The following is a 16,718-nucleotide window of genomic DNA, read 5'->3' on the forward strand; positions in this document are numbered from 1 at the left end:
TTTTTTCCTATTTATGAATTCTCCAAGCAACATGAAGAATCCTTATCCATACTTCATTAAAAGTATTCTAAAATTGCTTCAGTAAATAATCTTGGTTTTGTAAATACTTCCAGTCTTCTCTATTAAAACCAAGTGCTGCAATACAAGATGCAACCTTCTAAATTAACTTGTGGAACTAGCACAACTTTTAAAGCACAATGTGCAGCTAGTTGCAATGCACATTTTCTGTGATACAAATTGCATTAAGCTTTCAAACAGGATCCAAGAATAATACCATTTAATTTATATAACCCACCAAATACAAACCATTACATGCAGATTCTTAATTCCTATATGCAGTTGTTAATACTTCTATGAATATACAAGGATTTAAAATGAACACTGAGGTTTTCTTGAACATGCACACAAATAATTCTGGTTTTGAACAAACTATAGAAAAGCACTCACTGGCCGTTCAAACCCACTACTTGGGCAAAAAAACCCCTTTTACTTTTATTTTTCTTATTATAGAACTCCAGATATCACGTGATTAGGAAAAATGACATTTTCTGTAGTATAAAACAATACAATATGCTGGTAGAGCACTTAACACAGTGGGGTTGTCATTTCTTGTGGTCTGTGAGCACTGCCCTAGGAAACATGATTAACAAATTAGAGTTCAACTGCAGAACTCGTGTTACTGTTTTTTGTTTAGTGTGGCATGGATTGAAATAGGAGGAAAATGCACATTTATCACTGGTATATGACAACACACTATTGGCTTGAACTAAAAAAGAGGTAGAAGTATCATATTTAAACTCATTTATATTTGTGACAATTTTAAAACTGAATCATGAGCAATCTTACTACAATTTTGACGGGAAGAGTTTTGCAGCAATTTTCTCCACTTGTAGAATTATAAACATTTCTTCCCATTCTGGAAAAACAAAAGAAGAATCCATGTTACCAAAATTTTGATCAAGGTCTGTGTCAAGCTTTACCACAATTTTTCACAGAGTTATTTAGATTGAAAAGAACTTTCAAGTGCCATCTAATCTCACTTTATACTCAAAGTAAGGCTGACTTCAGAGTCAAGTGAGGCTACCAGGGTCTTGCCCAGTCAGGCTCTTAAGAGTTCTGAAGCCTCTCCAGATGACTTGTTCCAGTGTTTGACCACTGTCATAGTGAAAGTTTTGCTTTATAACCCATGATTTTCCTTGCAGCACTTTACAACACCTAACCATTGTGCCTTCAATATCTTGTGCACCACAAAGAAGACCCTGTTTTCCATCTTCTCTAGCAGAACTCCTACGGGTAATAGAAGATCCCCTCAAATGCCATCTCTTCTCCAGGATAAGCAGTCTCAGGGCCTTCAGTCTTCTTCTCAGTATGTCACATCATCCAGCCCCTTCACCATCCTGGCAGCTGTCCCCTGGACTTGCTCCACTGTGTTAGTCTCTACTAGTGGGAAGAGACAAAACCAGGCATAGTACTTTCAACACACAAGTGCTGGAGAGTAGGGAACAGTCCCTTCCCTCAACCCAGCAGTTACATCCTGGCCAACACTGCCTCCTACATGATCAACTTTGCCACCAGAGCATGCAGCAAATTCTCCTGATTCATCCACACCTGCACAATTGCACATGTAGACTTATTCCCTCCCAGTCAGCTGGTTTTACTAGACTTAGAAGTTTTCTGCCAATCCACTCCCCTACCCTTTTGAGGTCCCCTTGGGTGGCAGCCCTCTGCAAGTCTCATGAGAATACATTTAGCCCTGCTATCCATTAATCATATTAGACATTTTTGTATTTAGCATTATTATGCTGCATTATAACTTTGTATAGAAGTCAGAACCAAACTATTTTTCCATACCTAAGAAACCTGGTTTTGTTATTAATCATCTTGACAAAGCTATTAAGGATGTTTCTAATATTACCAAAAATCAGCATTCTTTCACAAAATTGTTCTGACAGAAAAACACCATCTCTTCTTTGGATTAACACTTACACATAATAGTCTAAGTCCTATTTTTAGCAAGATTTGGGATTTTAGATTAGTGCCTGTCAGGAATCTGATCTGTTGGAGAGAAATGAAGGTGGTGAAGAGCCTTGAGGGGAAGCTGCATGGGGAGTGACTGAGGTCACTTGATCTGTTCTGTCTGGAGGAGACTTAAGGGAGATTCCACTGCAGTCTAAATCCTCCTTGTGAGGGGAAAAGCAAGGGCAGGCACTGATCTCTGCTCTGTGGTGACCAGTGACAGGACTTGAGGCCTGAAGTTTTGTTGGGGGGGTTTAGGTTGGAAATTAGAAAAAGGTTCTTCCCCCAGAGGGCAGCTGGACACTGGAAGGCCCCCAGGGAAGTGGTCACAGCTCCAAGCCTGACAGAGTTCAGGAAGCATTTGGACAATGCTCTCAGGCCCATGGTGTGACTCTTGGGGCTATCCTGTTCTGGGCCAAGATTTGGACTTGGTTATCCTTGCGGGTCCCTCACAGCTCAGCATATTCTATCATTCTGTATCATAAGGACAAATGCAAAACCTGAAGAAATTTCCGAAGAATCTCTGATTGAGGATCCAGTGCTTATGTAAGAATTGCAGATTCCTCTTCCCCACTCTGCCAGTAGGAACAGTGTTACAGATCCTCTAAAATTGCTGAAATAGGAGAGAGCAAAACAAGCTTTAAAGTTTCATCCTAAAGAGGACAAACCCATTTACAAAATACATAAAAATCTGTTCCATGTTTGTCAAGGTTTTGAAAATTATCTTCTTTCATGACTTTGCTCTACGAAAGAATGTATAAGATAATCCTGATTTGTATAGGCTTATTAAGTTTAAGCAACCATCTTCCATTTTATATGGAGATTGCAAACGAATGAGAGATTTCAGATTTTCCACTTTTAAAGCATTCATAATACAGGTATGACCTAGATGAAATAAGCTTTCCCTCATGGTAAATTCAGTGGGATTTAACATGTGCTGATCTCAGAATACCATTACTTCCTCATAAAAGAGCTCCAGCTAAACATGTGGTGAAGCAGCTAAACTGGGGTCTATACTGATTCTCATAACTGTTGAAGGAATTGTGCTGTTAAATGTAAATTGATTTCTCTATTCTGTTTGACAGATACAGGGAGTAACTGGTATTATCTATTTTTTCAAGCTTCCATACTCTCCAATAAAGTGCTACCCATTCCCTCTAAAGCCCTTCAGGAGTTAAAAAGGCAGGAAAGGGCCCCCAGAAGATGATCTGTTTATATCAGCCTTGTAGAGAGCAGAGCTTTTTGTTGAGAAAGGTGGGAAATGCATCAGCCCTTTTTTATAGCAGGGGTTATGATAAAGAACTTTTATTCAAGTAGCAATCCATAAAATGCCTGACAAATACAATAGTTACTAACTTCTGTTACCGGGGTAAATGGCAGCATGTTTCTTTCTGGTTAAAGGTGCAAAATAAGGAAACCAAACATCCAAATTGCCAGGCAATGCTCAACTAAAATAAAGGATTTTTCACATATATTTTCACTTGACAGATCATAAACGAGAAAATTGGTCCACTAAAAAGCGATAGTAGAGAACTGGCAACAAGGATGAAGATGGCAGATTTGTTAAACAGGTTTTTTGCTCCAAACTTTCCAGAGGACAAAGGAGACAGAGCTTTGTTTTCTCTTCACAGGACATACTCCAAAGGACTGGAAAACAGGAAACCTACAACTACTATTGAACAAAAAAAGCCTCAAAAGTATATTATGACAAACAAATTACAGCCTGGTTAGCATAGTTAAGGAAGAAGGGGGATAGGTGAAGAAATGATATAAAGGACATTTAATAAAGACTTTCATGTGAATAATTTGATTCTAAATATCCATTATGGACCCTTAGGAGTCCTGCTTAAACTAACTCACTTTCATTCTTAAGAGATAATATTGCTGCAGCAGGAGTAAGGGAACTGCAGTGCTTCATACACTTACATTTTCAAAGAGTAATAAGATTCCGCACTGAAGATAATTGAATAAGGCAGAGAGTTATGGTACACAGGTTAAAATAATAGCTTTAGGATAGAAAATTAGCTCAAAAATAGGAAACAGTGAAGAGGTAATAAGAGGTGTGAAGGAAAAGGGTTTGCTAGTGAGGTACCTCAGAGGTCAGGTAGCTTTTAACTAATGCATGCGAACAATTTAGATAAGAGGAAATCTCACCTTTTCTGTGCATGCTGCAGTTGTTTTATCCACAGGGACTGGACAAGAGCAGAATATACAATAGAAACCCAGGATATACAGAGAAGAGGTGAAGGTTGGTCTTAGTTTGTTGACAAAATAAAAATAGTAAATGCCACACAACCTTGTTTATACAAAGATATACAAGGATATCATGTGGCTTCAGGCAACTGGGAGTGCAGCTAATGGGAGAGCTGAGACAGCCTGCTTGCAAGCCTTCAATTAACAGAAGCAAGTCAAGTACTGTGGTAGTTACTCAAGTTAAGATTTATTACAACTATGCTACAAGATAACACCTCATCAGTAGATGGACATGAGCAGTCATAAATTCCGGTCAATATCATGGTCCTCAAAACCTCTAAGGTGCTGAGGGAGAAGGGAGACAAAAGATAATGAGCTGCAGATGGAACCCCTAGGAGCTCATGTGCTCCTTATATGAAATACACTTGCAGCAGAGATGAGGTTAAAACAAGGCTGGGTTACCCAGCCTCCCACAGCTTTATAAGGTTGATCTTCAGGAGACTCCTGACAGCATTTTTCTGAGCAAAACATACTTTACATTTCTGTAGAAGCTAATTCAGGCACAGAAGCCTTGGAAAAACATGGAGAAAAAAAGCCCAGCAACCGAACAAAGCCCACGTCAAAATATATAGGCAGTGTGGTGTGAGGTGGGAAGGATGATGCGGGAGGAGATGCTGCTGCTCTCTGTTAAAGCTTTCACTGGAACCTTCTGGTGTGACAGGAGCTCCAGCTTGAATTTTTGAGGCTAAAGTCCTGCAGGAATAATTAACTCTTAAATTTCTTTTGACTTACTGGTCAACAGTACCACCTACATTGACATATCATGGGGAGCTTGAATTCTTCTTCAAAAACAGAGATGCAGGATGAATTCATACCCCTTATTATTATTATTATTATTATTATTATTATTATTATTCATTCCCCAAAGTGATTTTGAAGCAACATCACTTTAATCAGAGAGGAGATGAAGTAGGCTGTGCAGACTCAGCTGTAATTCATACTGAGGAAAAAACAGAGACATTCAGCCCAGAAAAATGCTGGATTCCTTCCTGTTGTGGTTTAAGAATGTTATTCCCCAATTTAGTGTTCCCATTGAAACACTCTAAACCACGTGCTGGTCATTCATTCCCTGCTTCCTCTCCTTCTCCCCCATTCAGTGGGCTGGAGAAGAGAACTAGAAGCACAAAAGGTAAAGAACATGGGTTGAGATAAGATCAATTTATTGGAAATAGCAATGAAATAAGAAAACAAACAGCAACAGCAACAATATTAATAACAGAGTGCACAAGAGAGGCAAATGATGCACACATGAATGCTCACCATGCAGAAAAGTGGGAATACATGGATCACAGCCATGCTGCCCTGACCAAGAAGAGACCCCTTCCCCTGCCCCTGGAAAATGATGTAAGGTGTTATAGGGTAACCTCCAGGTCCTATCCATGCCCGCTCCTGTCCACAGCAAAAATTAACCCTGTCCTGACTGGAACCAGGACACTTCTGCATTAACTTGCTAATTTAAAGAAGAAGCCTGAGGATTTCTTTAGGCAAGGTACAGTGAAATCTGAACTCCTCTTATGCCCTTTTTTCAGAGTCTTCAAACCAGGAGGAAGTGTCTCAGCAGTGCAGATTTGACACTTGTAGAAGGTCAAGCATTCCCACCTGCATCAGAAACAGTAGAAGCAAGGGAAAACACTTCAGCATGTATATAGCGCTGACCAAGCTGTGTAAGCAGGTACTTTACAGCTGGAATCTTCACAAGGTTGTTACAGAAGAGAGATGACATACGATGATTTATTAGAGAAGCATTCATGCCTTCAATTTCCTCCCTCACCAATGAGGATATTTAAAATCTATTTAGTTTGCTAAGTAGTTTTAGATCTGAAGTGTCTTTACACTTCAATTCAAAATTACTCAGCCTACATATTAAAGTACTTATCCAACAAACAGACATGCCCTGGCTTCCATGGAAGGTTGGTCTAGATGAGGACAATGATTTTCAGCAGAATATGGGTCTTTGTATAAACTAGCTGAAAAAGATTTTATTCATAGTCCTACTTCTGTAGATTTATGTAATTGGCTTGATAATACTGTTTTATATTTAATAAATAATTAAATTGTATTTTCCAGTGTGGGAAATAATAATCTTATCTCTTATTTAGCAGTGCTGAAAGGCCACCGAGGACTTTTTCTGAGAAGAGCCATAAGAATATAGTCTTCATGCTTAGTCTGTTCTTCAAGACAAACAGTAACCCACCTCCTAGATTTTGATAATTTTTGATGGCTTTGATGAAGCGTTCCTTGGTTTAATAACTGCAAGTAGCATTTCCTATTTTCAAGCATTGTGGGTTCAAACTAATGTTCAACCTAACTAAAAATGTTGTTTTATCCTTCGAACCTGTTCTAATCAATTGCCAGAAGAGGAATTCGAAATAATTACTGTGCTTAGGCAAATTTTTGAAAGGAGTGAAATGTCAAAATGACAGAAAAAGCAGCAGTTTCATAGCGCCATGGGATTAAGAAAGTTAAACAAAAATATTTTAACATGACTATTTCTACCATAGTTCTTATGTTAGAAATAGCTGAGCAGAGAGGAAGTCTTCTCCAAAATAGAGAGTAATTGCAGATATGAATTAGAACACTTTCCCCTCAAGTCATGTGCCATTGATTTCCTCTAAAATAAACAAGGATATTTGAATATTTTTTCCTGAGGTTTGCAGACAGTTTCAAACAAGGAGTGGCACTAAATCATTGGCACTACTATCTTCTGCTGCTGAATATTCTTATTAATGGATACATGTATGAGTCGAGGAAACATGGCTGTGTAATAAGCTCATGGCCATGAGGCGTACTTGGAGGCAAGTTTGACTTGTAGATATTTTCCATGGAAATTTTAAGATTTGTACAAACGAAATATGAACAGCAAAGCATGTGTGTTTACAAGTACTTGAAGTAAGAGCATGACAAAGGTTAAAAGAATAGTCTGTTTGGAGAAAGAGAAGCCAGGTCCTGAGATATTGCCCTCAAGAGTAAGATTGATGATTGTTAGCTAACATGAAGCCCAGAAGATCTGTGCTCTGGCAAGCCAACAGCAGAGATGTATCATCAGCAGGAGATCTTGCATCACAATAGCAAAAGGACAGCAACAAGGCTGCCAGGCCTCTTATACCATTCCTTTTCCTGGTGAACCCTCATGAACAGACATACTCCTACCAGACAGGGGGAAAACATTCCTACCAGACAAAAGAAAAAACAGGAAAGGTTGCTCCTCATTGTCCAATATTCCTGAAGGTGCAAGCAGGTGGGATCCTTAAGCAAAAGATCATCCTGTAACAACTGCTGCCTCCTAAAAAATAGGAAATCTTGGTTCAAATATCAAGAACCAAAACGTGTTGGTTGTGTATCAAGAACCAGAACATTAAGTTTTGACTGAACAGTTGGCATCCCTTGTCCTCTCTGTAACATTAATTATCTTGACTATAACATTTACAACATGCATTTTGTATTTCATGTACAGCAATGTGAATAAACCAAGTCTGAGAAAATGAATGGGCAAAATCCATTCACCCACAGGTTTTGTAAGCCAGTATTATATTTTGCCTCAGAGGAAGTTTCTGAAAAAACTTCACCAAATCTAGGTACACCTGGGAACAGGTTTACCTGATAAGTGGAGTCAACTGAAAATATTTAGGACACAACCTGACGGGGTTCTGGGTTAATGACTATAAGACCTTGCTTTTAAGAGAGTGCTGAACTGCACAATATCTGTAGATCTGTGCTCCAGTCTTGACTTGATTGTATTTTATTATTCATTCATATGATCTCATTTTGCCTTTTATTTCACAAGTTTTCAAGTGTGCTTAGATTATTTTTGCCACATGCTATGGACATCATATTGGATAAAATACCTGGAATTAGTTAAAAAAGGAAAAATGGATGGAGTTTGAGATGGGAGTTTTTGTAAAGCATCGAATAATGTTGAAGAACATGCTTTTGTTCTGGAAAAAGCACTTCTATTGAAATAACAAGATTTTTTTTTTAGTTTAGGCTTTCTGAGTCAGATTCAGATGAGAATGTTCTGATCTCATGTCACAGACCCATAACTGGTGGAGTCACAAATCTGGCCACAGAAAAAATCTTTACAGACCCTAAATCTACACTAGAAGACTCCTATGAATTTCAATATATCTTATGAAATGTCTTTCCTGAGCATGGCAAGAATGAAAACAAAAGACAAGAGAACTGATAGCAAAGCTTTCCCATGAATGTGCTCAGCTGGTCAGAAGTTAAAGATACTGCAAGGGTGGAATTCCCCTCTCTGCTAAATGGAAGTAGCCAGAGGAAGTAGTGGAGTCATCAGTGTAAAGGTACAATGATTCAGATATGAAAAACCAAGATTTTCTGGGCCCACTGTTATTCTCAGAAATGAACTTGTTTCTGTTTATTTTCCCTTCACCATACTTTCCTATTACTGTCTAAAAATATTGTACTTCTAGAACACAACCAAATGAAAGACTCCTAGGGATAGGAAGTCTAGGTACAAAGCTTGCAAATGCCAATTTTCCACATGAATCATATTTAAAAATGACTTCAGAAAAGATTGCAGACTTCTCAAGAGCAATAACTATCACCCCATGCTATGTTTTGTAAACAGCACGAGTGACATTATATATAATTATGCCTGTCAGGAAATTCTAGGCAAACCCACTCTACCAGAGCCTTTCAGACAGAAGTTTCAGCAGCCTCACTGCAATGTGCATTGGCCAAAGCTCCTAAAGATTTGAGTTCTAATTACATAAAAGTGACATTGGCATAAATCTCATTTTCTCCAGTGCACCCAAGCAAAGGGACTAGAGCTGCCTACCAGATATGAAGAGATTAACCAGTATGTCATGTTCATCACCTCTCTAGAAAGAAGCTGTTATATTGTGATGGATGACTGTTCAAGAGTCATCCCAAAGGCTGTTTGTAATCAAGAACCTGGCAAAAAAACCCCAAACAGTTTTACACAGAGCTGTGCTGCTCCATGATCAAGTTGAGTAACTGGGAGAAAAACCATCAGACTGACTATGTTAAGTTATTTCTGTGATGCTCCCTCTGCTCTGTACCTACATAAGGCGTGAGGCAGCCTCTCATGCAACTTATAGGTCCCTAATCTCAGTCAAGGGGGATTTGAGTGTAACAGCAGCCCGGTATGTATATATATATGACGCCGTACATAGCGCAAGGTTCTAGCAGGTATGTGATGACTTTCATGCACTCACAGGTCACACTGCCATTATGGGTATCTAAACCATTCAGCACAGCTGTATTACTCACACCACAGTAAGGCTGCTGTTTGCATCTACTTTGAGAAATAATCTGGCCACCAGTGCTGGCAGTTTTGCCTCCTGCTCCTTTGAGCATTAAAGATTAGTTTGCAAGGGAACATAAAAAGAAGCATGGGCAAGTTCAGATGAAGTGTGTTCAAAGCTGTGAATAAATCTGTCAACACAGCATAGTGCTGCACTCTGTAGAGATACCTGCACTAACTCTGAAGCAATGTCATGCTATTGTAGCCCTACTCTTATGGAGAAATACTTCCAGCTTGCAATGCTGTCCAAGACATAACAAGAAAGCACTTTAACACTATCCCTGGTTTGTCTTCAATCATTCTTAGCTCACTCTTGCAGTGCAGAAGACTAATCTTGTTACCCTGCAGAATCTGGGCTTTAAAATAAGATGCTACAATGAAATAAGAAATCGAAACAGGTCAAAACTGCAATACTTCAACATGACTAAAGCACATTGCAAACACTTCACAGAGAAAATATGGCAAACTACGTCAGCTATAACTGATCAAAACAGAATTGGGCTCCATCACTTTTTTTGGTCCTCAATTAGAAATCACCTATTTTACACATTCAAAAACATATTTACTAGAACAACAGAATTAGGTTTCAAATTTTCATTCTAAAAAGGAACATGTCATTTAAGCTAGTCCTTACTTTTTTTTTCATTTATAAATATCTTCTTGAACACAGAAAAATTAGGTGCAATCCTTTCTGCTGTTCATTCACACCATTCAAAAGAAAATCTGCCTGAGGGTGTATAAATCTAGTTTATCAATTTATTTATTTTTTTTTTTTGCTCAGAAATAGCACCAGCAGAGGTTTCAATATTTGAGGCAAAGCAATTAAGCAAGACAATCTAGAATGGAGAATCTTCCATAGCATGCTTTATATCTAATTGTTTCTCCAATAACTGCTCTTACACACCGATTGCCAATCTCTAGCTATTTTATTTTAGTGTCATCTTACAGCAATATAACGTCTGATCTCCTCTATTTCCATTACAAATGCATAAGAACAATGCATGAATAAGAATAAATAGGTCCAAAAACCCTTCCTTTTACTGTTTTACAATGATCTGGGCTTAAATCTGGCTAGTTAGGTATTGAAGTTACTCAGGCTATCTCTGGGTACCATGGACAGCAGGTCTAGCTTCTGAAACTTATTTTCAAAGACTTTCACCAACATACATATGGACTCTGTACTTTATGAGTGGTAATGCTCACCATTTGCCCATTCTTTTAACTAATTGTTCTTGGGACAGTGCAAAATATCTGATCAGTGTCATGACTGTAGAATACCTTTATTGTTTATTTTCCATTCATCAGGTTTGACTACAGAATAGGTTTCATTACATGGCAACTCAAACTAATGCTATTAAATACTCATCACTATTACGGTGAAATTTCTAGAGAGCTGATCCAATTTTATTTATTTCCTTTTCAACTGAAATGCTACTGTTTGTGGGTACCAGTAGGCCCAGAAATAAAGCAGTGAACGGGGTATAGGTGAGAAAAGGACAAGTCAGAGGCATTTCTTTAATCTCATCTGCCATGCTTAGAACCTGTGGTAGAGCCTCATACCCCACAGGGCTCCAACATGTTTCATAATTCTGTCAGGCACTAGAAGTTCCGTAGTACTTTTTAACAGAAGCAAACCCTTCATGTACTCCTGAAAAGTTTGCAAGTCCTGCATGGCTTCATGCTGAATAGATGAACTGCACATAGACTCCTGCAGGAGTTACTGCACATAAGCCACACTGTGTTTTTCACTCTTATAAGGAATCACAGGAGATTTGTGGCCCTAATATTTTCATACTGAGAGCACTGGACCACTCAAAAATCCCATTCAAAATAAAGATGAGGTTAAGCTGAGGTTTATAACATAATATTGTTTAACAGTTAGAAGTATGCCTCTTTCAGAATCTGCTGTCCATTAAGGTGTAACAGAAAACCTAAAGCTACTTTGTAGCAGCTGCAGCAGATTAGGAAAGTAAAATAAATACCTATGAATGTCATTATTAACCACACTGCAATGCCCTGTTCAGTGTCAATTTCTCTCTTCTAGATTAAAACAACTCCAAAAAAAAACCAAACAGAAGAGCTGTTCCAGGAACTGAGTTTTCCCTTCTTTCTAGAACCTGACCTAATCACAGTTGCAAGAAGTTGCTTCTTCTTTACTGATCCCAAAAATGTCTAGTTTCTACATCAGCCTATGTAGTAAAGTAAAATTATGTTTTATACTCTGAGTGAGCTAAAGGAAAGTGTTGGGGCTGCAAGCCTAAACTGTCATCTTTGTTTCAAGCAGCCACAGATGTGCAGATGAAATATCAGTTAGCCGGTATTTTATAAACATCCTAATGTCTAGCTAGATTAAGCTACTATTTTAAAAACAAAGAGAAAACATGTTAATGAGGAGCCAAAAAGGCAGAGGAAAAAAGGTAAGCTATTGGGGGTTAACTCCAGTAGGCAGCTAAACACCACACTATTCTAACTTCATTACCTTCCTCACGCCCAGTGGGACAGCAGAAGAAAATGAAGAGTAAGAGAAAACTTATGGGTCAAGATAAGAACGGTTTAATGGGCAAAGGAGGTATGAAAGAAAAAAGGAAAATCATGAGACGTGACAGTACTCACTCACCTTCTCCCATGGAGAGACTAATGCTCACTCAGAGTGTGAGCAAAATTTCCTAACCTACCCTCTTCTCAATTTTACTCCTGAGCATGACATGACAGAGCATGACGAAGGTTTGTGGTGAGTTTGGGACAGCTGCCTGGTTGCGTGCCCTCCTAGCCTCTTGCCCACTCCCAATCTCTTCACTGGGCAGGGTGGGAACAGGGCAGAGTAAGAGAAAGAGAAGGTCTTGAACAGTTCAAGCACTGTTCAGCAATAGTTAGAACTGTGTTATCAGTGCCACATGAGAGGACAGCAGCTAAAAAAGCTATAATTTACTTCCCTGCCTCTCACTTCTTTAACTTGCTCCCCACCAGAGAGGGACAAGGTTTTGTGCTAGTTGGTTTGGAATTTTTTCCACATTTCTACTCTCCCTTTTAGGAACTGAAAAATCTTCAGCAAAGTACTTTAATCAGTGGAAAAAGCCATGTGCATGTCTCAGCATGGAACCTGTCATACCCTGAAACTTCCATTTCATGTAAAGACATTTTGTGCAAAAGCATCAAAGAGTTCAATGCATGAAAGTATAAGACCATTGTTGGATCTTGAAGCCAGTTCTGATGGCAACCAACCATGTGATGATAATGGATTTGAGAATCACTGACTCTTAATCACCCCTTGCAAGAATGCTATGCTGAGGCCTGCATGTACAAATTCGTGCTTTGGCTGCATAGTCTGATGCTCAGGTAAGAATGAGTGAAATTTTATGATATATGATGTTTTATAGGCTGCAAAATTTTATCATCCAATATTTATTTGATTTACTTTTGAGAAAAATTATTCTAGGTGCTTTAAGCCAATTTTATCCTCCTCCAAATACCCATATAATATCTGCTGTATTTCACCAAATACACATATGCAGCTGTTATTTCCAGTGTTCCAAGGTACAATATTATATCAAGCCTCTTTCTCTGAGCAGTCCCAACCTTTGCCTACTCTTTGAGAATGATCTCATTTTGCTCAGGATGGTCTTTCAAAGAGGTAGCATCTGAAATCAGTCATCTATGTCTCTTATGAGCAGAGGAGAGGAAGACACTGCAGGAAACTCTTGGTCAGTCTTGAGCCCAGATGAAAAGCCCCCCTTTAGCCAAGGACAGTACTGGCTATCAAGATCCTGCAGACTGAGGAAAAAACTTTAACTTGCTTTCAGAATCAAAGTAGGTAAGAGTTGTCTCAACTGATCCTAATCTTGCTCCTTTCTTTAAAGCCTGTCTTCTCCAATCAGCCATGCATCAGTGGCAGAAATATGCCACTTTTTCTTGGCAATAGGGAACTCTTGATTGATTGCTGTACAAACTGTGCTGATTTACATGATTTTACCATAGAGACTAAAGGTAATTTATTTTAGGTGGCTGGGAGGATATCAGATCCTTATAGCATGCTCTGAAGTTTGTTTTACCTGTCTTCAAAAGAGATTGAAATAATTTCATTTATATAGTTATTTTAAAATTTGGTCTCGGTTAGTTAAATCTCTCATTTTGACAAATTGCCAAGTGATTTCTGAAAATAGGTCATTTTGAAGACATGCTGTTCTTTCAGTCCACTCCCTACAATGGCTTTTTCTAAACCAGAAATTCTTATTTGCTACAATATCATAAGAAATAGAAAAGGTCATTAAGCAAAATCACTTTCTTTAAGGAACATCTTTAAAAATGTATGAAATGCACTTTACTGTCATTGGCTTTCAATTAAAACTGACTAAAGTCTACAAAGGCTATGTTTACAAAAGTGACAAATTCAAGTGAGAAGGGCAAGTGAGATTAACCAAAATTCATAATAATTCAGACTGGATGCTGCCTTGCATAATATTTTCCTGCTGTGCTCTTTTGACTTTCCATTATGCTTAATAGGATTTGTTTGGGATTTAGGATTAAAGCATTTATGGGCATTCTTACAGAGATCACCTGAATTTGGTCATGCAAAACATAAAAATAATCTCTGGAAGTGCATCAGGTTATGCCACATTTTGGAATATTGTCTCATGAAGCTTGTTTTCCAGTTGTACTCAAACCTAAGCATTCAAACCTAGAAACTGGAAATTGGAGTCCTTCAAAAGATTCAATGAAATTTGATCATATGGACATACGTATAGTCATAATTTTGCCTTAAAAAATCCACTACACCAATAAAAGACAGTCTAGTCTTGTCAAAGTTGGAGACATTAAATGACAAAGAGCTGAGTGCCAGGTGGGATGCAATAAATGGCAGCAAGGCAGCAGGTCTCTGCAGGTGACAGGCTGCCTGTCCATGGCAAACAACTCCAAGGAAGAGAGAGGACAGTGACTGCACCCAGAAAGACCCTGCTTTCAGACAACTTGAGCTGTCTCTGTTCTTTTAAGGAGTCTGTAGTCAGGAAAATTTTATTAGCTCTTAATAGGTCCCCTGGAAACAGGTGTAAGGACAGATGAACACCAAGACCTGCAGAATTGCAGCTGCCTGTCTCACCTCAGACACAGGGAATTAGATGAAGCAGAATTACCAAAACCCTCAAGGAGAAGATAAGTAAAATGGAAATATGGAATGTATTGAGTGCCAGCTGCAGTGAAGGGTGCTGCTATTGGGATCAGTCTGTAAGCATGACTACCCTTCAACGTCATCTGCCCAGTGCTATTCTCCAGAGTCATCACAGTCCAGTGATGGAATATGACAAGACATCTCACATGTATTTAAGCTTAATAACTGTAATGCTGCTGAGAACAGAGCAACATTGACTGCACAAATGCCACAGTCATCATTACACTCATCATAGTCTTATATTTAATGACAATGGAGTTCCTGCATATTGTGTGGGAGTTCATCAAATAATTTACCTTATATGGAATATTTTTCCCCCTCTGTGATGTAGGCAAAGAAAGTCAGGCAAAGGACCCTGAAATGCTTTAGTTACAGGCACAAAGCAGTACTGAAATTTCCCTTCTTGCTCTATTAAGCGCAGGCTTCTGGGGTTGCTCTCATTTTCAGAGGGCAAATGAGGAAAGTGAAGAGTTAGCACCAAGAGGGCTCTGAATGGGGAAGCAAATACTGCAGCAGCTGGAAGTTCAGCAGCACCTGAACTCCAAGAGGAGGAATACTTCCAGAATACTTAGCCCCTTCTCACTTTTCCCCATGATAGAGGGAAATCCAGGACAGCAATGCAGCATCACAGACTGTTCATCCAGACGCACTTGCAGGGGGCAGGCTAGTTGGAAGTACACCTGCAGAAAACCACGCACAGCTCCAGGCTGCCATTTTTTCCCGAGGCCTGCATAATCTGGAGTCACGTCAGTAAGCATAAAACTTTCCACTACAATCTGGGTCACACTGCTCACACTTGTCTCCCACCTTCCCAGAGTTATAGCAGCTGAAAGGAGGGGCAGCTTTTAAACCATGATGAGATGACTTTGACTATCAGCACACCGTGCATTTTCTGAAAGACTGGCTCTGCTATTGCACTCCTGTTTATTGAGATTATATGGCACTATTTAATTTTAAGAGCAACTGCAAGTTTCTTGTTTTCTTCCAGTGCTTTCTCATACTTTAAGCCTTTATATGAATCTTAGGATGAAAGCATTTTCTTTTACAAAGAGCCAGGCTTTGTACCACATGGTCTCCAAGGTTAATACAAAAGTTATCTCCCCTACCCTTATGTGCACTTACTATTAGTTGACAGGCCTCCCTGTCTGAAGCTTTGCAATATTCTCTTATACAATACGTTCTGTGAAGCATAGAAGGTGGCCAGGAGGTATTGAAGGGCAAAACTGCAGTTTTTGTCCTTGGAAGCCCAGCATAGCTGTATGGGCACTACTTGCAACTTCCATCTTCAGACTAGTACAGCTTTCTCTACTTCCATATGAAGAGGTATAACTGTGGCATACAGGAACCGGTAGCCACTGCCTGTGGTGGGCTGACCACACTAGCAAAGCTAGTCACTGCAGACTCACACCTCAATAAAAGCCCAGAGACAATACTATCTACAGTGTAACTCCAGAGTACACGCAGAAGACCCAGGCAGTAAGCTAGAGCAGTGGAAAATAGACTCAGCTGTGTGTACACTTACAGCACAGCTGTAAGGACTGAATTTCCCAGTCTGACTTACATAGAAGCCACAGGGCCCATGAGCAGATATAGGCTGTGGTCCCATGTGAAGCCTGGTAAGGGCAAGTAAGGGTTGTTAGAGCTTTCAGGAGCCGTCAACAGATTTGTTGATGTTTGTTCTTTCTGGGGAACTTGGCAATAAACACCAGAAGGAGTTTAAACACACAAAAGGTTGCCTTGAGAAAGCAATGGCAATGCTCTTAGGGACTTGCTCCCTGCAGGCAGGTTCTTTTCCGCAGGGCTCGTTTCAGTCCACTCATAGCTTTCTGAGTTTCTGCAAACACTGTGTAAAACCACTTGGCTCAAAGCTCCTCTGAGATGAGACTGCTTATTCCCCTTTCCAAGCTCTTCTCTGCTTTCCTTTCTGTGCTCTTCCAAGCTCTTTGCTCTTTATCTCACTGTACCCCACTGACCCTTCAGTTCCAACAGATTATT

General features: G+C 39.3%; 1 long non-coding RNA gene across 2 annotated transcripts; it reads right to left on the minus strand.

Moving 5' to 3' along the window:
- Positions 1-285: 285 nt before the first annotated feature.
- On the minus strand, positions 286-4,528 carry LOC136285214 (uncharacterized). Of its 2 annotated transcripts, none has more exons than XR_010719401.1 (3): positions 4,171-4,528; positions 2,517-2,629; positions 286-1,437 (listed from the first exon to the last, which is right to left on the minus strand). It is a non-coding gene; the product is annotated as an uncharacterized lncRNA (long non-coding RNA). The 2 variants fall into 2 exon arrangements; XR_010719404.1 differs by having other exon boundaries at positions 286-1,440.
- Between the last annotated feature and the right edge of the window lie 12,190 nt (positions 4,529-16,718).

Source organism: Chamaea fasciata, unplaced genomic scaffold (assembly GCF_029207755.1).
Source record: "Chamaea fasciata isolate MVZ Bird 193981 ecotype frontalis unplaced genomic scaffold, bChaFas1.0.hap1 SCAF_1, whole genome shotgun sequence".
In the NCBI taxonomy this organism is placed as follows: domain Eukaryota; kingdom Metazoa; phylum Chordata; class Aves; order Passeriformes; family Sylviidae; genus Chamaea; species Chamaea fasciata.